General features: G+C 43.5%; 1 protein-coding gene across 1 annotated transcript in view; it reads right to left on the bottom strand.

Moving 5' to 3' along the window:
• The window catches only part of pcdh7b (protocadherin 7b), a 387,891-nt gene that overhangs the window by 12,342 nt on the left and 353,721 nt on the right, over window positions 1-21,828 (bottom strand).

The following is a 21,828-nucleotide window of genomic DNA, read 5'->3' as shown; positions in this document are numbered from 1 at the left end:
TCCTCCATTTCATTTTTTGTCCCTCTTTGTTGTCGAGGCTCTGGCCTTCATACACTTCTCTGTGATGGTATGGCTTGGAATGACTGAGACCAGCAGCCCAATGCATGTAAACCATAGATTCAAATTCAGTTTCCACCAGTCCCCTTCTGTCCCAGCCACAACTATAAAATATAAAACGTAGGACAAATGTGATTGATTCCGAGGGTATTGTTTATACTGATAACCTCGCTACCATTAGTTTGAGAATGCTTTCGAAGAATGAAATGATTTGATTTGATTTATTATTGTCACAGTATTAGTATACAATGAAAAGTATTGTTTCTTGCACGCTATACAGACAAAGTATACTGTACATAGAAAAGGAAAGGAAAGGGTGCAGAATGTAGTGTTACAGTCATAGCTAGGATGTAGAGAAAATTCAGCTTAATATGAGGTAGGTCCATTCAAAAGTCTGATGGCAGCAGGGAAGCTGCTGCTTCACCGGACTGTGCCCTACAACCAGAGGGCTTTTCAAATCACTGAATCGACTGTATAGCTGCCTCAGATAAGATTAGGGGAGGTGGGGTCGGGCTTCTAATCGACGCCTCTTGGTGTCTAGACATAGTAACACTGGCGAGTTTCTGCTCCCCGGATCTAGAATACCTGAAGCTGCCCCTACCACCTTCCGCAGGAGTTCACCTCTGTTATCCTGACCGCAGATTACATCCCACCCCACGCGGATGTGAAGACCGCGCTGGACGAAATATATACGAAATTCATTGCCCTTTCAGGGGAAATTATAATTTTATTTTTTCCGTCACACAGCAAAAGACATGATCATGTTTTATATAACTCCTGAAACCCTTTTAAAATTGGGGAAAACTTTCAACTGCACTGGGGAGCAGAAAACTGGCAGTGTTGGATTTGCCTGTTATGCTACAAATAGGAAAATGGGGTCTAGTGTCTAACAGGTGGACAATCCAATGTCACCTGTTCATTGCTTGTCGAAGTTAAATGCTATCCCATCGTATAGTAAAGAGCCAGCAGCCATGGTTATAAGCTCCTCAGCTATGGATCAGACTAACCAACATTTTGTCATGCAAATTTTATATTGAGTGAAGAAAAAAAATTCATTTATACCACATTGCATCCGATTTGCAAAATGTAATGAATTATTTCTGGAGGGCAGCAACTGCCGCCTAACCTCCATTAGCTCAAGGCTGGATGTTGGGCCAGAATTTTCTACAAGAATTCAAGTGTTACTTCTGTGCAAATCAGACAGTGATTTCTTGCAAACAAGCATACAGTTAAACATAGAAATCGAGAAATAACTGTTCAAGGTGTTCTGCTCCTTCAGAAAACTATTTTATGAATCATCATCCAAATGAATTGACTAGTATGAAATTTCTATATATGCCTCATTCGTATGGGCTGGGATTGATCCCTCGGCATGGCGAGTTTTCCAGCAGTGGCTATGGTAAGTCACTGGCTGCCAACAGGATCTTCAGTCCTGTCAAATTCTATGGGCTTTTGTGTGGCTCACCTTCTCCTTGCGAATGGTCGACTTGGGCAGGACTGGAAGATCCCGCTGGTGGGAGGGATCAGAAAGTCCTACCCATGGGCTAAAGTCATCAAAGTAGTTAGAGATTATCCATTTCAGTACCCTTCTAACGCCATGATAAAACTTTGTTACTATCAAACAACCTCTTCAACAATGAAAATTAACTTTACAATTGTAGCTTGGCAGTACAGAACTTGAATATTGCTGAAAAAATAACCAGTTGTCAAAGCGTTTCGTCTTGTACTCATCAGGACAGATTTTTGAGAATACCAGATGTTAAAGGGAACAACAATTTATAATGCATATTAATGGGATTATTGATTGGTTGGCAAGTGGACTCCGATCGGTAGAAGCATTGGAAAACGCACCAGGGAAATTAACTGACAAGCTTTAGCTTAAATGCAAGCCAGGCAGATTGATTCGGATTGCTGAAAATGGAATGAACCGGGGAATGGCTATCCCTCAAGCTTTTGTTTTGTTGAAAAAGGTGCAATGTGTGGACATGTTCTTTCTTTTTGCAAAGGACAATAGCATCAAGCATGCATAAGTGATCCACACTGCAAATCCAGTCCTTAAGTAATTAGCAGTGTAAATCTTAACACAACCATGATTGTTTAGCAAGTGTTATCCAATCATTGAATCATGTCTAATGTTGAACACTATGGGCCTGATTTTACCACCAAGTTGTGCCTGTTTTCAGGCGCGAAACCTTGGTAAAGTTGGGCGTGAGGCGAGTAGCGTGATCTGCACCCATCTCCGTGCCGGGTCCCCCTTTAGCAAGGACCAAAAATGGCTGCCGTCGGCGCGACATCAATTTAAATGCATTTAAATTCACTTAATGGGCTGCATGTCCAAACTTACCAGCACTTCCCCCTTTACCACCACGCTGCCCGTCCAGATTAGGTGTGAAACAAACATGGTCCGCAAAGGTCCGATTGGGCGCTCCAACTTCTGAGGAGGTAATTTCCGAGCTTTCGGTGGCTGACTCAAATCGGTGTTAGTTGGGGGGGGGGGGGGGGGGGGGGCGGCGATGGCAGGTCAGATGGCTCTCTGGTTGGGGGGAGGGAGGCGGGTCAGATGGCTCTCTGGTAGGGGGTGAGGGAGGTGGGTAAGATGGCTCTCTGGTTGAGGGGGACAGGGGGGGCAGAGTAGGAGGGTCTGCTGCCACTCTGCGTATGATCGGTGGGGTGAAAGGAGGGGTCCGCTGCCACTCTATGTGTGATTGGTGGAGGGGAAGGAGGGTCCGTTGCCAGTCTGCATTTGATCAGTAGGGGGGGAAGGGGGGTCCGCTGCCACACTGCGTGTGATCGATGCGGGGGAAGGGGGGGTCTGCTGCCACTCTGCGTGTGATCAGTGGGGGGGAAGGGGGAGGGGCCTGTGATCGGTCTGGGTGACGGGCGGATGGGGGGATAAGGGGTCAGTTATGTTGTGGGGAGGGGGCAATGTTTCTGGGGGCCTGGCGGGAGGCATTATTCGGCCCCGGAGCAAAGTGGCAGGGGAGCGTTTTTCTATATTTTCTTTACTGCGCACGTGCAGTTGGAGGCGCCAATCGGAGCTGCAGTATTTTGGGCACAATAAGCCCCGCCCACAGGCTTCTGCAGCACGATTCAGAATTGCTGCTGTTTTTTCAGGCAGAGTGCGTATGGGGGCGCCCCAGAACGGGTCTAAAAGTCGGATCTGAAACACTCCCAGTTTCAAGTCCACCCAACACTTAGAATTAAAATGGTAAAATAGGGCCCTATATTTTAAGTTTTACAAGCACAGACTGGTTGAATGCGGTCAGTACTTTATCTATTGCGAACAGCCAAATGGGGAAAGCTGTCTGATATGATTCACTAGTCATCGGGATGTACGGCTTACATACTGGGCATCACACTGAAGTCGTGTGTTGTATGCAGATGTCTTTTCGAGTGGACAGCAGCATCCAGTTTGTGGAGAATACCACTCAAACTGCTCCAGCATAGTAGCAGCTAGAACGGCTAATATCACTTGTTGTATGAATTTTTGAAAGACTTTAGCTTTGCAGGGTAATCTTAAGTAGACTGTGCACTTTTCAGGGCTGAAAGTGGCAGTCATAGGCCCATTCAGAGGTTTGCACGATATACAGTGAGCGAAGAGCTGATCGAGATAGCTTTTATACTGCAGGATAACTGTGATGCGTCCTGGTTTGGTATGAAGCTTACACAGCGAGCAAATGGCTCAGGCTATATGCTACCAAATGACTATCTGCAATTTTGGATATTTAATTTCTTATCGAAGACATTTAAGTACACGTTAAAGGCATTAATTATCAAATTCTACAATGTTCCATGCAGACTGCAGCTTCAATATTGCATTCAATTCCGGTTGCCAAATCATGAGGAATATTTAAGTGCTGAGGCCAATATAGAGAACAGCCATGAGGCTGATCTCCAATGTCAAGGTCTGAGTTATAAAAATGACAGTAGAAATGTTAACTCCCTCACTTGAGACACTACAGGGTGTCATAAAATTTAACAATACAGAAAAGATTAACCCAGAATATTATTTGAATTGAAAGACTGAAACATGTTCAAAGAGAAGGTTTAAAATCTAGAGAAGGCTACGTGGTACATGCTCAGTTATGAGATTTCAGTTAAAGAATGTGGTATAAGATACAGTGAAGGCTAAAATTCTGAAACCATTTAAGAAACAATTGGGCACTAAGATGTGAGAAGGGGGGTTCATAATCTCTTGGATGGATGAATCAGGATGGGTCAATGGCCTTTCTTATCTGTGAGTATGTGATGTAACAAAATGGCTTCAGGGAAAATGTTCCCTTCAACCCGCATACCACAAACCTCCAATTATGTTCACTTCCTAACTGGTGGCAATTTTTCACAAGCTCGTTGAATAACATTCAGGAGTGTACAAAAAAATCTCAATATTTCCCAAGGCATGGAGTTAAATGTATATTAGCAAACTTTCACCTCTGGGAGCCGGGTTCAAATCTAAGCTGATGGAATGGAAGTCTGTGGGCATTAAGTGAAATCGAGTTTGAGTAGTTTCAACCCACTACCTATTAGGCTTTAATTCACAAGAAAAAAATATATACAATTTAATACAAATTGCAAGTAATTCAATAATCCAACACAACAGGCCATGATAGTGGGTGGTGTGGGAAGTGAAATAAGAAATGGTCATCTAATATTGCAGTGAAGACAAGGTGTTGGATAGAATCAGAAATCTTTACACTCTATTGTACTATAGGAACTCAATCAACATACTGGATCCCCAGTGTCAAAAACTGTTAAATTTCTTGGCATTGACACCTTAACTCTGATGCTCGACAAACTTATCATACTGCTTTAATAAAGCTAAGATGGATTTGATCTGAATGCACTATCATGTTCATTACAAATATCCCACATTGCATTTTTAAAATGTTTAGGCCCCATTGATAACTTTAAGGCACATTTGCAGTGTGCGTTGAGGGCAGGAGTGCAATAACCAGTGTGAAACCCAGAAGAAGTCTCAGTGCATCATTGTCTGAATTGAATTGATTTATTATTTTCACATGTATTGCGATACAGTGAAAAGTATTGTTTCTTGTGTGTTATGCTGACAAAAGCATACCATTTACAAAGTACATAGGGAAGAAGGAAAGGAGGGTGCAGAATATAGTGTTGCAGTTGCTGATAGGGTATAGAAAAAGATCAGCTTAATATATGGTAGGTCCATTAAAAAGTCTGATGGCAGCAGACAAGAAGTTGTTCTTGAGTTGGTTGGCACATATTCTCAGACTTTTGTATACTCACTTAAACTTTCTATAGCCAGTTGCTGACACTTCACCTCCTCTTGACAATTTGCTTTCCTACCTATCCCGATGTCACTGGCAAATTTAGCTACCATACATTTCATTGTAAGTAATTGAGACCCCAGTGCTGATCCTTGTGGCACTCTACAAGCTACAGCTTGTCAACCTGAAAAAGGCCCATCTATCCCTATTCTCTGCTTCCTGTTTTCTAACAAGGTATTTCTAATGGGGGAGGGGGATCAAACAGGCTGATAAAGGGCCACACTGTAGTACTTTGAAAAATAAAGAACCTCTCTCTCATCTACTATGTTCCATTCTTCAAGCTTACCTGAGAAAACCAGCCTCTGGCAAATTATGTTTAGGAGCCAACACAGCCATTGACATATATCTCTACAATTTAAAAGCCTTTATTTCAAACAATGTAACAATGTAACTACAAAACAACAGACCTGTACCGAAAGAGACTAAGTTAAATTCCATTTTTTTATGACTATTTTTATCTTCAATTTTATGTGTGTGAGAGCGTGAGTGAGAGAGCGAGTGAGACATCATCTTCTTTATTGCCCTCCAAACAAATATGTGGAATAATAAACTAACCTTTCCTTTTTAAATACAAAAGGTTTGCTGCAGGGTTATTTAAAATTGACTCAGTCACTCAGAGGGTAAGAAATATACACTTCCACATACAAATATATTTGATTCTGAGTAATAAAAGGCAATATGGTTGACTCTCAACTGCCCTCTGAAATGGCCTAGCAAGCCACACTCCAGGGTTTCCAGGGCAACTAGGGATGGGCGATAAATGCTGGCCCAGCCAGCGATGTCTGTGTTCCACCAATGAATAAAAAAAACTCTTAAAAATGTCCATAACACACAGAATTTTGGAGGATCATAACCAATGCCTTCCGTATCACTGAAGGCACTCTTTCAAGACCCTAGGATACAAGCCATCAAGTCCTGTGGTTTGTCAGCCTTTAGGTCTAATAGTTTTCCCAGTACATTTTCTCTGGTGATGATGATTGTTGTAACTTCTGCCCGCCCTTTCACCTCTTGATTTTCAAGTATCTAAATCTTCCACATAAGACATAAAATACCTGCTTAATGCTTCCAATCTTTCGCCCTACCACTATGCTTCACAGAATCGTATAGTGTTTCTTTCAATTTGATACTATCCTTAACTTTCTTATTTAGCCACAGATAATGCATCCTTCGCAAAGAGTCTTTATTTCTCACTGAGATAAATCTTTACTGAGAGTCATTAATCATCTCCTTTAAAGTCGACCACCACATCTCTACTGTCTTACCTTTTAACCTGGTTTTCCAGTTTACTTTGGATAACTCTGCCTTCATACCCTTATAATTACCTTTATTCAGGTTTAAAAAACTTCTCACCTACAAACTGAACGTGAAATTCTATCCTGTTCTGATTGTTCTCACTGGGAGATTCCTTTGCGAGGAGGTTATTGATTAATCCTGTTTTGTTGCACCTTACCAGGTCAAGAATACCCTGCTCTCTGGTTGGCATTACAATGTACTGCTCTAAGAAATTGAATGCACTCTTATGAACGAATTTGTGGATACCTTTGCAATCTCTGGCCTTATCTACCAGTGCACTCTAAAGTTTGTATGCTCTGTCCCTTCCTGCCATGCTCTGAATATCATTACCTAAATCACCACCCCATTACATTGTAATTTCCTTTAATTTACCGCATCTCCCCTCACATGATCCCTCCTCCCATTTAGTTAAAGCCCTCTTTATTGCCCTAATTATACAACTGCCCTAATTATATGAACACCATCCCAAAGGAACAGCTCCCACTTTCCCTAGTACTGATGCCAATGCCCTATGAATTGAAACTAATTTCTTCTACACCAATCTTTGAACCACACATTAATCTCTCTAATCTTACTTACCCTTTGCAAATTTTCTCATGCCTTAGGTAATAATCCAGAGATTGTTAATTTTAAGGAATTATAGGTCAGAGGCTGGGAATTCTGAAGCGAGTAACTCACCTCCTGACTCCCAAAGCATGTCCAGCATCTGCTGAACATAAATCGGGAATGTGATGGAATACCTGCCATTTGCCTGGCTGGTGCAGCTTGAGGAACATGGAGAAGCTCAACACCAGCCAAAACAAAGCACCCCTCCAGACTGGCATCCTATCCACCATCTTAAATATTCCCTCCCTCCACCATTGATATACAGTGAGAGCAGTGCGGACCATCTGCAGGGTGCACTGCAGCAACTTGACAATGTTCATTTAGCAGTACCTTCTAAAACTGCAATTTCTGCCACCAAGAAGACAAGTGCGGCAGATGTATGTGAATGCACCATCTTCAAGCTATGATCCAAATCACCCACTTTCTGAACTTGGAAGTATTTCACTGCTTATTCACTGTGGCTAGGTCAAAATTGTGGAATGCCTTAGTAGCACTGTGGGTATACCTAAACTGCATGGACTCCTGTGGTTCAAAGTGGTATTTCATCACCACCATCTCTAAGCAAATAGGCACAAATACTGACCTTGCCAGCGATGCTCATATCTTATGAAAGAAGAGGAGGTAATCAGCCCTTTTGTAGCTCCATGTTCCTCTGCTGAGCACACAGTTCTCTCCCCATTGCTGCTGACGGTCACTTTGCTCCTTGGCTGGGGTCCAGTGGATGCAGTCCTGATGCTACTCATTCTGATGCACTGAGTGTCAAATACCTCTAAAGTCTTCAAGTTAGCTTCTCGACATAAATACTTTCAGCAAACTTTCCCAAGTGGAAAGTAAGAATGAGAGCTCCATGAATTAGCCCCATGGATTGCATATGTTGTCCTTTTAAACATCAGTCAAAATCTCATTGGCATTGCCTTATTTAGTTTGTCTCTGTGGAGAGGGTTATACAAAGGCATTGACAAGTGCTCACGTTAAATCTGGAAGTCCATGTTTTGGAGCTAAATTCCACAAGCTGCCATTTTCACCAATTTTAACAACCTTCCCAAACTTCAACTCCTTCAATCTCTACAACCAAAATATGTTACAGCCACAATTTTCATACAGTGTTGTTCACCTCACTACTGAAGAGCAAGTCTTGCGCATACATAGTGTGGCAGAAGAAAAAAAAATCTGAAATGTTGATCATCAACTTCAATGCAGCATGATGCGATTCATACAAAACAAAATTTAAACTGCAGCTTGCAATGAAAATGATACCATTGCACTCCAGCCCAAATAAAGCTGCAGTGAAAATCCACTGGGGATTTTCAGGAAGGGATCTTCCAGGTTACATTCCAGTTGATTATTACTGCAATTCCTTTGGGACAGAAGAATTGCCGATATCAGTTACCATTTGAACTACTGACATGGGATTTGGACAATCCCAACGTAAAAGTCCTAATGGGTTTGAACTGAATTCTGAGAGAATGAAGCAGTGCCAGGCGGTGTCAGTTACAAAGAGAGCTACTCCTGAAAGTTCTACTTTGTACTTACCAAAGCACTGCAGTGACCATTTGTTAGATTCTACTCAGGAATGTGTTTACCTTTTCATCACCAAAATGTGTAAATCCTATGCACATTAACATGTTCAGTATCATGATCTAAGAACAACAACATTTTGTCAAATAAGAGGCAAGAAGCAATTGGTATTATGGAGATAGCAGAGCACAGGTCCAGGATTTTAAAAAGTGCAAATGCACTGGAAAACTGAAAATCTTAAAATATTTATTTAGCATCAGTTTAGTTCAGTTACAGTATTCTCACTACTTAAGTCAAAGAATCATAGAATGGTTACAGCATAGGAGGAGGCCATTCAGCTTGCTGTATTCATGCCAGCTCCTTATAGGAGCAACTCACCTCGTTCCAATCTCCGTCAGGCCCCTCAACCCCAACCTCTTCTTTCCCCTGTAGCCTTCCAAATGTTTTCTTGTCAAATAATTGTTCAATTAGCTTTTGGAAGCGATGATTGAATCTATCTCTATCACACTCTCTGGCAGTGCATCCCAGATCCTAACCACTCACTGCAAAATAAAGCTTTTCCTTGTCATGTTGCTGCTTTCGTCAATCAACTTAAATTTGCGCCCTCTGTCTCTTGAACCTTCTGCAAATGGGAACAGTTTCTCTCCATCTAATTGGCCCACGCCCCTCACGATTTTGAGCACCTCTATCAAATCTCCAGGAAGTTGTTGGTTTAAACTCTGCTCCAGGTCCCGAGCCCAATTTTTCTTGCAAAGTAAATACACGGGATCCTATAGCACTATGCAATAGCCTATAATCCTGGCCAACATCAATCCCTCAGTCAGGTAGATTTATTGTCATTTATTTGGTATGCTTTTTCTGTCAGAATCTGCAGCAGCCAAAAAGGTCATTGGGCTAACCTGGTTGCTGCCTGAATTTATCCTCCACATGGGCCTCGTAAAGCTCTAATGACCTCTTCCCACCCTGCTCCCTTATTCCTCTATTTCGTTCTCTCTCATTAAGCCTCCCTTTAAATGTGTCAATAACATTTGATTTGACCACCTCACGTACGGGCAAGTTTCATATTCTCACCATGATCTGTGTTAAACAATACTGTTAATAATTTTCTTGTATCTAACTGATACACCCACAAAGTGATTGAAAGATGAATACAAAACAATTTCTTTACATGCACTCTTTAAAATCTTAAATAATTCCATCTTTCAGTCTTTTGTTTTCCAAAGAGTCCTAGCCTGCTCAATCTTTCTTGATAACTGCATTCTCTCTACTCTGAATTTTAAAATCTTTCCGGCACTTTCTCCAGTGCTTCAATATCTTTCTTGCGATAAGGAGATCAGAACTATGCATTATACTCCAAATATTTTCTAATTAAAGTTTATATAACATTTTGTCCACTGTTTTTTTACATTTTATTTTGCATTTTTAGTGATGTATGCAGCTTTATTCGAGTATCTCTTTGCCATTTTAGCTCATTCAATTTCTTGCCTTCCTAGAATAGGCTCCCTATTCCTCCTACCAAAATGAACCAATTCAGACGTTACTGTTTTGAATTTCATTCGCTGTTAACTCATCCATTTTGCAAGACTGTTTATGTCTATATTTTGTTCCAACCTTCACACTATTAGCCATACTCTCCAATTTATTCCCTTTTGAAATTTCTAATACCATACCTCCAATTCCTGAGTCCAACACTGTGAACAACAGTGATCCCAGTGTGGATCCCACCACTTCTTACTTTCCTCTGTTCTAAGAAACCTCCCTTAGCTACGACCCTATGTTTACTGTTTCATTGTTTTCTTTCAATCCTCCTACCATCTAGTTCCTGAATCCATATGCCCTGGCCTTTGTTGCAAATCTATTATCTGGTATCTTCGAATGTCAGCCATGGTTCAGTTGGTGGCACTCTCAACGTAGTCAGAAGGTCCGAGCTCTACTTTAGAACTTGAACATCTCTCTAATATCACTCTACTATGCCACTGCCTCAGCTGACCTGCTGTTGAAACCCTCATCCATCACTTTACTTCTAAACTCAATTACTCCAACCTGCTCCTGGCCAGAATTCCATGTAAACTTGAACTCATCCAAAACTCTGCTGTCCATGTTTTAACTCACCTTCAGTCCTGCCTTCGCTAAAGCTACACTGTCTCCTGGATAAGCTACTCCTCAATTTTAAAATTCTCATCCTTGCTTTCAAATCTTTCAATCTTGCAACCACCCCTCCCCCCTGCTTCTGCAATCTTCTCCAACCCCAAAACCATTACTTCTACCATCTTGAGCATTCCCAACTTTAATCACTCCACCATTGGGAATTCTACCTTTAGCAGCCTGGGTCCTAGGCTTGGAAGCTCCCTCTGTAAACCTTTTTGCTTCTCTTGCCTTTCCTCCTTCTTAAAACAAAGGTTTTGAACATGGGCCCCAGTGTCGCCTAATGTGGCTTGGCATCACATTTTCTTTGCAACGTTCCTGGAAGCATCTTGGGGATGTTTTATTCTGTTAAAAGCATTACTTGTTGTTGGTGTTATCATCACTGACTTTAAGCTAACTGGTCCTATTTTTCTGTTTAGTAGTTTGAGCTCCCTTTTGAATACACTAATTACATTTGCTGTTGTCTAGTGCTCTAGGACAACCCCTGTCCCTATTACATTTTTGGATAAGGATATTAATGCTGATACCCATCAGCTCCATTAGGGTGGCACCGTGGTTAGCACTGCTGCCTCACAGTGCCAGGGACCCGAGTTCGATTCCTGGCTTGGGTCACTGTCTGTGTGGAGTTTGCACATTCTCCCTGTGTCTGCATGGGTTTCCTCCGGGTGCTCCTGTTTCCTCCCACAGTCCAAAGATGTACAGGTTTAGCGAATTGGCCATGCTAAGTTTGCCTCAGTGTACCCGGACAGGAGCCGGAGTGTGGCAAGTTGGGGATTTTCACAGTAACTTCACTGCAGTGTGAATGTAAGCCTACTTGTGACTAATAAATAAACTTTAACTTCTAATGTTTTGGGCTATGGTCATTTCCTCTTTGTTACCCTCTTCAGTGAAAAGAGCAGGAAAGTATCTGTTCTGCATCCCTGCCCTTTCAATATCAACTCCTGAGAATTCATACTGACCAATTCTTAAGTTACTGTATTTTAAGTGTCCTTTTGTTATTTCTGCTTGTTGGAGTTATTTTTTATGACACTAGCGGCTGGAAAGTAGGTAACTTTAAAGATCCAGCTACTTTAAGAAATCAGGGAGAAGACAAGTGTGGAAAGCAAGTGGTCGGGGTGGGGGGAGTTGAGGATGGAGAAGGTGTGTCGGTCGGATGGTTGGGCGTTCAGGTGGTTAGGGGTATTGATCAGATGGTCAGGAGAGATTGGTCAGGGTGGAGTGGGGTGGTTGGTGGGGGTGGTGGTAGGGTAGTCTCGGGATAGGGGGTAGTCTGGCAGTCACATGGGGGTCAGGAAGTAGTTAGGGTGTGGGAGATGTCTGGCAATCTAGTTGAGTAGGGCATGGAATTCCATAGTTACCCAAGAGTTAGAGGCAGTTTTAATTCTTCTAACTTGTCCTGGGTCAACTATTCCTGTAAGACAGTCAGAACCATCTGAAGTCTGTGATTTAAATCTGAGTATCAGATGGTTCCCAGAGTAGGATAATTGCCCGATGGAACATGCCGGGCAATTGCCGTGCAATCCTTAGCTCGGGACATCCAGGTGTGTCCCCAGCACATTTTCGGGGTACTCCTGTCCTGGCTATGATGCCCAGGAAATCAGAAGTTATGAGCCAATAACTGTTTCTTTCTCCACAGATGCTGACTGATGCGCTGAACATTTCCAGCATTTGTTTTTATTATTTCAACCTTTCAATATCCGCAATAAGTTGCGTATATTTCCCTCACGTTCTCCCATGCTGACTTCTCTTATTCCATTACTAAGTCTGGCAGTGCTTTCTCTCTTGTGGAAATAAAAATGGAATTGTGTGCTAATTGGCTGCTTTGTCCACAAAATAACTCATTGCCTTTGTAGCGTTGTGTGTAAAAGGTGGCATATAAATGTAATTTTCTTCTTTCTTTGCATATCAGTTCAAAGATGTGTAGGTTAGGTGAATTGGCCATGGTAAATTTCCCCCCAGTGTCACGGGGATTTGGAGGGTAAATATGTGGGGTTACAGAAATAGGGTTTGGGTGGGATTATTGTTGGTGCTGTCTCGATGGGCTGAATGGTCTCCTTCTGCACTGTTGGGATTCTGTGATATCCTGCTCCAAGATTTGGGAATACAGAGAAATTAAATCCTCAAAAATCCACATTTTATTTGAGTACAGCCCAATACCTCCTTAAAAAATAAATATGTCTTCAATTATCATAACCTATTTCAGAAATGTTTAAATCCCTAAATCCCTGAGTGAATGCGGTGAGAGAGAATGTGAGAATTTCATGGTGGGAAAAGCTGGAGAAGCAGCGATGTATTAGCAAGTACATTTTTGAAAATGTAATGATCTTAATTGTGTATCTGGAATAAACACAAAACATTAGAAGATAAACTACAGCTGAAACCAAATTTCCTGAGTGAAAGTGATTCAAACATATTGATTAGCTTAGGAAATGAAAAGGAGAAAAATGCTGATGCAAAACAGTAAGATTATTAATTAAAAATAAGAAAATCAAATAACAAATCAGTGAAGCGAAAATAAAAATTAACTGGAACAAAAGGAGAGAAGGAAATCAAAGGAATTAGAGAATACAACAGGGCCAAGATTCCCATGGGCCTGCTCTGCTGGTGTAACTATGAGGGAATGGAATTCCCAATGACCTAAATCGAATGCTGCAGACTTTTGTGCTAACACTCAGATATGGGATTATCCGGGTAACAGGGGACAGCAGATGTGCCAAACCCAAACTTTCAGTACGTGATGGAACAGCCTGTTATCACTCTAACAGGAGGGGAGGGTCAGAAGGTCAATTCAGATCTGAAGAAAAGTACATTTATAAGTCTTTAGCTTGCAGACTTCCTGGCTAAATGCATCTACCACAAATCCAACGTAGATTTAGAACTGGAAAATCTATAGTTGACATGGTCCCCTCAGTAGAGCAGGAGGAATGGGGTCAAATAGGTTCCTTGGCACTTTCCCATGCAATCGCAGAAGGTGCAACATCTGCTCCCTTACCTTCCCCCTCCTCACTGTCCTAAACCCCAAACATCCTTTCAAGTGAAGCAGCAGCTCTTACACTCCTTCAATTTGGTCTACTGTATTCGCTGCTCCCATTGCAGCCTCCTCTACACTGGGGAAACTAAACACAGACTTGGTGATTGCTTTGCTGAACACCTTCACTCAGTCTGCAAGAAGCGCCCCTGTCATGTGCCATTTCAACACACCATCTTGCTCTCATGTCCACATGCCTATCTTTGGCCTGCTGCAATGTTCCAGTGAAGCCCAATGCAAACATCTTCTAATTAGGCATGTTACAGACTTCTAGACTCAACATTGAGTTCAAACATTTTAGCCTGTGGACATTCTCCTCCATCTTGACCTTTATTTTAATCCAAATATTTTTTGTCCCAATGGAACACCCACCTTTCCTTCTTCCACAGGACCATCTGTCATTTGTTCCTTCATTTTGTTTTTACTGAGTACTGATCTCTGCTCTCCTGTTAACTTGTATTGCTGCTATCTTAGCTTTATGCCATTATCAGCATCTGAACAGTCCATAACACTGCCATTAACACTTCCTTTGTCTTTTACCCTATACATCTTTGTGCAATCTCTCTCAGTTCTCTTCAATCACTGGTTTTCTATTTTGCTCCACCAGCTCTACTTCCACTCCAACAGTATTAAATCCATCATATTTCTCCCTCTCTTCAGCTTTGAAGAGTCATACAGACTTGTATTGCTAACTCTTGTTTCTCCCTTGACAGATACTGCTACACCTACTTGGGGCACTCTTGAGCCCACACTCGCTGTCTGCGGGAATGGTGGCAAGGGCCCAAGATTTGGCAAACCCAAGAAGTTGCGTATGTTGCTGGTGACATCATCAGGTTCGTGCCCATAACCTAATTTACACTCATTATAACATATGACCATATATTATGCACCCCCGCAGATGTGAACCTATCGTGAGGTTTCCTCCGGGGATGTAAATGTGAGTATAGCCCCTGGGGAATAGTGACATGACGGGTAGTGGCTTGGCAATACCACTGGTACTATCCTTTTACACAGGTTGGCACTGCCAGGTTGGCTCCATTTCTATGCCAACCTGGCAGTGCTAACCTGATCCAGGGGGCAATGCCAGAGGTGGCCCCTAGGGGGAGCTTCATGGGGATGAGGAATGGGGGCGGCAGGAGGGATTAATTTATCTGTGGTGGAGGGGAAAGCAGACATGGGAGCTGGGGATGCCAGCAATGGCTGTTTGGCGGGGGGGGGGGGGGGTGGGGTGAATGCCAGCATTGACTTGGTGGGTGGGGAGGAAGGTGTCCTGTGTTTGGGGAGAAATGGAGGGCAAGGGGGGGGGGGGGGGGGGGGAAGGAGGGATGCCAGCACTGATTGTGGGTGAGGGGAAGTGGCCCAATATTAGGGGGGAAGCAGGAGGGTGCGGTTCCGAACAGGTCATTGGAGGGGTGGGAGAGAGGCAAGTGGTGTCAGCCCCGATCCAGGGGTGGCGGTGGTGGGGAGCCCCTGGGACTGCCATGGTGAGAAGGGAGGAGGGGAAGGGGGAGGTAATTTTTTGTTCTGATCGGGCATCCTTTACGTATGGCGCCCTGATCCCAGTGCAGCCGGTCTTTGCTGGTGTGTTGAGGCACACCCCATCCCCCCCCCCCCCCCCCCCCCCCTCAACTTGATGGCGTGAAATATGCCCAGCTGACTGTGGTAAGATCTGGAGAGAAGATAGAGTGAAACATGCTGTCTTTCTCGCTGGAACCAGCATTCCTGACGTTTTTTGGCAAGATTTCGACCACTGTGTTTATCCAGAATTTTCTGTTTTCATTTCAAACAAGGTTGTGTTCCGGCACCAACACTCTTTGGCATATTCTTCCCTGTGTTCCTGTCACAGGCCTTCAGATCATCTATAGAGCGTGTCTACTTACATACCAGAATTAACAAAAAGGTGGTCAGTCTTGCTCACCAAGACATAGGTGCAACAAGCCCTCATCAGAGAGCCGCTCTATGCTGACAATGATGCACTAACATTCCAGACCAAGGAATACAGGGAGTGTTGTAAAAGGGCTTGGCTTTTCCCAATGCTCCTGCACGACAAGGGAAAGAGTCTGGGAGCAGGTACACTCCACATTTCTCAGGAAGCTCAGTTTGAAAGTCTGGGCAAGAATGTGGATCTCCAGATAAGGGTAAGTAAATAGGGGCAGAGTAGCACCCTGATGGTGACTGCCACTCCACAGAAGGTTCAGCCCAATAACAAGTCACCTTTAACTGGAAGGGTAAACTTGATATCAAAATTCTGCTGCTAAATGGTTTCTATGACTGGTCCTCTTTACAATGTTAAGGAGATTTTCTTGTTTTGCTATGACTTGAATCCTCTTGATATCATACATCATTCTTTGCGTGTGGAGTTCACAATATGGTCTATTCCCAAGCCACTGCCAATATTGATCTATAAACATTACAGGAAGACAGTCTTTCATTAAGGTGACAAGTGTCAGCTATGGAAAATTGATTTTCCCACTTTTTGATCCTAGCATCAACTTGTTCCATAATGCAGGTTAAGTGCATGATAATTCTATATGGCTCCAACAATACATCTCAAATCAAGCAATAAAAGAACAAACAAATGTCTTGTGGGTCCATCCAGTTTCCACGTCACCCTCTCTAACTGAGACAGCCAACTTGATGTCAAAATGCGTGAAGTGATTTTGTGGCATTGTTCTTCATTAATCAGAGTCTAGACAGAGGCTGTTCACAATCACTTCACTTACGCTTGCACAGCCATCAACAGCCGTCAGTGCTATTTTTTCTATCTGATGAGTCATTGTACATCCATAGTCAGGTCTTTCAGGCTTCTGAATTACACAGATCTTGTAACTAATTGGCAAAATGCTAACACACTGCATTGACTAAAAACTGATTTCAAGTAAATTGTGGAATAAACTGTTCAAAAAGTGCAGTAGCCATTTAGTTCATGAATCATTTAAAATGATTGAAATATATTTACATAAAATAGAACTGTTGCCCATGTAAGGCAGATCAACACTAATCAGCGCTGTATTCCTAACAGAGGGGAAAAAAAAGACTGCATTTCTTTACGGAGGCCTAGAGCTTTCATGAGCGTACAACATGGCAAAGCAGTTTACAGTCAATGAAACATTGGGAGGAATTTTCCAGAAAAAATGGCAAAGTGTCAAGTTTTTACTGAAAATCAGCGTGTTTCTCCCCAGAGAAACAGGTAGGTTTTCTTTTCAGATCTTCTGACACTTTGCCTCAAAAAAAGCAGTTGTCATTCCTGAGGATGGGGCCTAAAGACACTGACAAGCCTGGCTCTGATTTGACTGACCTCAAATTGAAGTTATAGACCACCCCCCTACTCCAACCCCATATCATCATCAGCACTGGGACATCATAGCCCTGTCCACACTCCCACCCTGTACAACAGTATGTATCCCCCTCCCCCACCGCACCCCTCCAAATAATGGAAACCCCCAATGGGGTTCCCTAGAGGCTCATGCCTGGCACTCTGGCAATGCCCTGGTACTGCCAGGTTGGCACTGCCAGGGTGCCAGGGGCAGTGTCCTAGCCATTTTCCTCACTATCCGGGGCTACACTCACCTACAAGCTCCTGGAGTGGTTGTCAAAACTGATGCATATATTTGGCAACCAGTCATGATTCTTGCCGGCGTGACAACATATGGGCAACCCAGAGATTACGGTGTAAAACTGTTTGTGCATATTTAAATATATTTAAATAGATGAAAATCAAGTTCACGCCCTTGAATGGGGATGATCTTATTTTGTGACCACCCCGGTCCATATCCCATTATGGCCCTCTCGTGAGAGTTAGCGGCCATAACTGTATTTGTACAAGTGTCAAATGGGCCTGGAAAATCCTGGCCATTATTTTTGAAGTGTAGTCACTGCTGTAATACAGGAAGTAGCATTCATTTGTTTATTTCTTTGAATACATAGAACAACCAGAAAAAAAACATGCAACACAATGTCAAAAGATAAATGTGCAAATGATTTTTATCATCGTCATTGTTTGTGAACATAAAATGTTGCCAGATAAATGTCTTTGACAGTTACATTTTCAAAAACATTAATCACTACATTCCAAAAACTAAATAACAGTGGAATTAACTTTTGATTTTCACTTTGAATATTTTTGTATTAGAAGCAAAGCAAAGGTGCACATTTGTGTTTTTGTATTAATAGAGTTAGTTTAAACAGAGAACAGAAAAATCTGTTTGGGATACAGCATTTTGTGGTTTTTGTCCTAGAAGGTTAGACTGTAACTAGATCAGAATTTACCACAACATGACAGTGTGTGTCCCAAGGAAATGCTGACTGTCAGTTTAAAGGAAATCCAATATTCTCCAGAGAAAATTGTGGAGTACTGCTGTGTTTGGTAACTACTACCAAACTGGAACAAATCCTTAGCGAGCCTAATAATATTGCTTTACTTTTGCAATCCCTTGTCTCGAAAACTGAACTCACCACTTGCTGATTCTCCACTGAAATTCCCTTTGAACACAGTGTTAAACCTTTTTCCAGTTCCCATTTCAAAATGTGGTGACTTTTCGAAAGAATTGTGTTTGTGATAGCACAGGGCAGGCTGTAACTGTCATTATGAGAGTAAATGTTTTAATTCATTTATGAGAAGTTGGCCCCTTGGGATAGGCCACCATTTATTGCCCATCCTGAATTGTCCTTGACAAGATGGTGGTGATCTGCCTTCTTGAACCGCTGCAGTCCTTGTGGTGTGCTACACCTGCAGTGCTGTTAGAGAGAGAGTTCCAAGTGTTTGATCCAGTGACAATGAAGGAACGGCAATATATTTTCCAAGTCAGGATGGGTGAGTGGCTTAGAGTCATAGAGGTTTACAGCATGGAAACAGGCCCTTGGCCCAACTTGTCCATGCCGCCCCTTTATTTTTTAAACCCCTAAACTAATCCCAATTGCCCGCATTTGGCCCATATCCCTCTATACCCATCGTACCCATGTAACTATCTAAATGCTTTTTGAAAGATAAAATTGTACCTGCCTCTACTACTACCTCTGGCAGCTTGTTCCAGACACTCACCACCCTGTGTGAAAAAATTGCTCCTCTGGACACTTCTGTATCTCTCCCCTCTCATCTTAAACCTATGCCCTCTAGTTTTAGACTCCCCTACCTTTGGGAAAAGATATTGGCTATCTACCTTGTCTATGCCCCTCATTATTTTATAGACCTCTATAAGGTCACCCCTCAGCCTCCTACGCTCCAAAGAAAAAAGTCCCAGTCTATTCAGCCTCTCCTTATAACTCAATCCATCAAGTCCCGGTAGCATCCTAGTAAATCTTTTCTGCACTCTTTCCAGTTTAATAATATCCTTTCTATAATAGGGTGACCAGAATTGTACACAGTATTCCAAGTGTGGCCTTACCAATGTCTTGTACAACTTTAACAAGACGTCCCAACTCTTGAAGGGGAATCTTCGGGTGGTGGTGTTCCCATGCATCTGCTATCCTTGTACTTCCAGATGGTATGGCTGTGGGTTTGGAAGGTACTGCCTAGGGAGCCTCAGTGAATTCCTGCAGTGCATCTGGTAGATGGTACACACTGCTGCCACTGTTCGCCTCTGGTGGAGGGAGTGAATGTTTGTGGAAGGAGTGCCACTCAAGCGGGGTGCTTTGTCCTGGATGGTGTAAAGCTTCTTGAGTGTTGTTGGAAAATATACCATCACAACCCTAACTTGTGCCTTGTGGATGGTGGACAGGGTTTGGGGAATCAGGAAGTGAGTTACTCACTGCAGGATTCTTAGATTCTGACCTTGTCTGGTAGCCAACAGTATTTATAAGGCTCGTCCAGTTCAGTTTCTGGTCAATGGTAACACCCAGAATGTTGATAGTGGGGAATGCAGTGACAGTAATGCCATTGAATGGCAAGGGTTAATGGTTAGATCCATGGAGATGGTCATTGCTTGGCACTTGCATGGCAAGAATGTTACTTGCCACTTGTCAGCCCAAGTCTGGATATTGTCCATGTCTTGCTGCATTTGGACAGGGACAGGTTTGCGCTCACGAGACCTTTGGTTTTGGGAAGTCCTTGGGCTGGCATCTCATGCCTGAGGCAGTGTCAATGGACATTATATTTTTTCCAATTTTGGATCAGACTCTTAATAGGAGTATGTCAAGGGTATGCAAATGAGTACAAGTTGCAAATCCAGTTCGGATGAGGTCAGTGGAAGCATACCTAAGGTAGACTGCATCTAATATGTACCATGTACAAAGGTGGAATAGGATTTCATTGTCTCTGTCCATCTCCTGGAACTGTATAGAATCTTAGGTGCAGATACTGTTGATCTCAAATCTTTCTACAACAAAGGGCCCGATTTTACCATTGCGAAACGGGCGCGAAAATTTGGTAAAGTCAGGCATGAGGCCTTTAACGTGATCCATGCCTGCGTCCCTGCAGATGCCCACTTTACCAAGGCCCAAAAATGGCCGCAATCTGAATCGCACCCGAAACGGGTGCAACGGCAATTTAAATGCAGCCATTTGCATGCATTTAAATTGAATTAATGGACTGCCCGCCCAACTTTACCAGCATTTCCCGTGTTCGCGCATCCAGATTCGGCGCAAAACAGACATGGTCAGCAAAGGTCTGTTTGGGACACTCCAGCTTCTGAAGAGATAAGTTCAGAGCTTCCAACGGCTCTCTGACTCAGATCAGTAGGGTGGGGGGGGGGGGGGGGGGGTGCGGGGAGTGGGGGGGAGGCAGATCCGATCATTCTCTGGTGAGGCCGGGAGGCGGGGGTGAGGGAGGAGGTGGCGGGTCAGATGCATCTCAGAGTGGGGGGGGGCGGGGGCGGTCATTCTCTGGTGGATGGTGGGGGGGGGGGGGGGCAGGGCGGAGAATGAGGGAGGCCAGATCGTTGTCTGGTGAGGGGGAGGGGTGGAAGGAGGAGGAGGTGGGTCAGATTTATCTCGGGGGAGGGAGGCCAGATCTTTCTCTGGTGGGGGGGGGGAGGGAGACCCGATCATTCTCGGGGGGCAGGGTGGGTGGGAGGAAAGGCCCAATCATTCTCTGGTGGGAGGTGGGGGGCAGAGACCCGATGGATCTCTGGTGGATGGGGGGACTGTCAAGGGGGGACCGCTGCCACTCTGTGGGCGATCGGTGGGGGGAAGCGGGTTGCAATCGGTCTGGGTAGTGGGGTGGTGGCTGGATAAGGGGGACAGTTATGTTGTGGGGGGGTTTGGCAATGTCTGTGGGGGCCATTGCTCCCGCTTTTCACTCCAGGGCTGCTTTATCCGCATTTTGCAGCCCGGGAGCGATGTGACAGGGAGCGTTTTTCAAATTTTTTTTCTCACTGTACATGCGCAGTTGAAGGCTCCGATCGGAGCGGCAGCGTTTCGGACGCGATAAGCCCTGTCCACAGCGCGATTCAGACTCGCGATTTTTCTTTCAGGCTAAGTACATATAGGGGTGCCTGAGAACAGTTTTCCATGTTGGATCTGAACTGCGTCCATATTCAGCACTTAGAATCAAAATGGTAAAATCGGGCCTGAAGTTTATAGCACCATCCGAGTTTTGCACTGGAATCACTGTCTTTTTTTAGGACATGATGGGAGAGAGAAATTTGTTTGTGAAGTGCCACTTCAGCTACAGAGACTTCTGTTAAGATTCCCTGGAGACAGGTCGCGTTGTGGCTGCTTCCTGCACGGTCCACTTCAATGGAGGACGTCACCTGGGCCATATAGGTAATGGCTTAGGTCAGTGGTTCACAAACCTTTTTCACTGGGCCGCACTTTCGGAATAAAAATTTGCTCGCGCCACACCAAATTTTTTATTGATAAGAAATACATTCAAAAACAAAAATACATTCAAAAACTTTATAATATGATCATGGGACATCCAGAAAGTATAAAACGATGCTTGTT

Source organism: Mustelus asterias, chromosome 1 (assembly GCF_964213995.1).
Source record: "Mustelus asterias chromosome 1, sMusAst1.hap1.1, whole genome shotgun sequence".
Classification (NCBI taxonomy): Eukaryota; Metazoa; Chordata; class Chondrichthyes; order Carcharhiniformes; family Triakidae; genus Mustelus; species Mustelus asterias.
Note: the sequence above shows the minus strand (reverse complement) of the source record. Positions and strands in the feature narration are given on the sequence as shown.